General features: G+C 44.6%; 1 protein-coding gene across 4 annotated transcripts in view; it reads right to left on the reverse strand.

The window, feature by feature from the left end:
- The window catches only part of TRAPPC9 (trafficking protein particle complex 9), a 715,201-nt gene that overhangs the window by 680,965 nt on the left and 33,092 nt on the right, over nt 1-1,144 (reverse strand). The gene's annotated exons all lie outside the window — the stretch shown is intronic.

A 1,144-nucleotide genomic window follows, 5' to 3' on the forward strand; every position in this document is an offset into this window, starting at 1 on the left:
TGAAGGAAGGAAGGAAGGAAAAACAGAGAGAGAGAAGGAGAGAGAGAGAAAGAAAGGAAGGCAGCCAGGCACTCCTAGGAGCAGAAGACTTTTTTTTTTTTTAGACAAAGTCTCACTCTGTCCAGACTGGAGTGCAGTGGCTCGATCTCAGCTCACCGCCTCCTGGTTTCATGCAATTCTCCTGCCTCAGCCTCCTGGGTAGCTGGGATTAGAGGCATACTCCACCAGGCCCAGCTAATTTTTGTATTTTTAGTAGACACAGGGTTTCACCATGTTGGCCAGGCTGATCTCAAACTCCTGACCTCAATCCGCCTGCCTCAGCCTCCCAAAGTGCTGGGATTACAGGCATGAGCCACCTCGCCCAGCCCAGAAAACTTTATTTTAAAGAGAAAATTAAACCTGCTTTCACCTTTCTGGGTGTGTTGGAGATGTTAGCACTTGGCTGCTGACTAGAGAAAACAGTGAAACTTCAACCACTGCTATCTCATGCCGGAGACAGCGATTATGATCACAAGGAGTAAATACAGTTGGTGAACACAACGGGGGTGCATCCGAGTCAGGTCACAGCCAGGAAGCAAGCAGCAGGGACCCGCCTGTTTAAACTTCAGGCTTGGGACAGCACCCTCAGCCTGCCTCACTTTCCTCTTCAATAACTGAGATGTCACCAAGAGGAACGTCCCACTAAAGAATGATAAAATTATCTTCAAGAATCATTACAGTTCATCTAAGCAAATCTACACAGAGGGCGTGCAGCTTCAGACCGTGTGGCTACAGTCACTAGCCCATGAAGACAGTCTCTGCATTCTCTGCTGATGACAGGCGATGATCCAATTCATAGAAAAAAAAATGCAGCACATTTCCCCATCCAATACACATTAACTAATTTTTTTTGTCTTTGAAGGGAAAAATATACAAAAATCTCATGGACCAAAAAAATAAAAATAAAATAAACATTCCTGGTAGTTTTCTGTATGGCCTGGAGCTCTGCATTATTTGGTACAATCTTTGTGAGCTCTGCAACGTGATGACTAAATCCTGAGCCATTAAAGGCAGGTTCATTCTTCAAGGACCAAAACGTTCATGTTCATTCAGCATTTGTGCATCTGCTCCGCCCAGGAAATGTTTTCACTCTTTTTTTTTTTTT

The sequence above is a fragment of the Cebus imitator genome, unplaced genomic scaffold, assembly GCF_001604975.1.
Source record: "Cebus imitator isolate Cc_AM_T3 unplaced genomic scaffold, Cebus_imitator-1.0 Scaffold284, whole genome shotgun sequence".
Lineage (NCBI taxonomy): Eukaryota > Metazoa > Chordata > Mammalia > Primates > Cebidae > Cebus > Cebus imitator.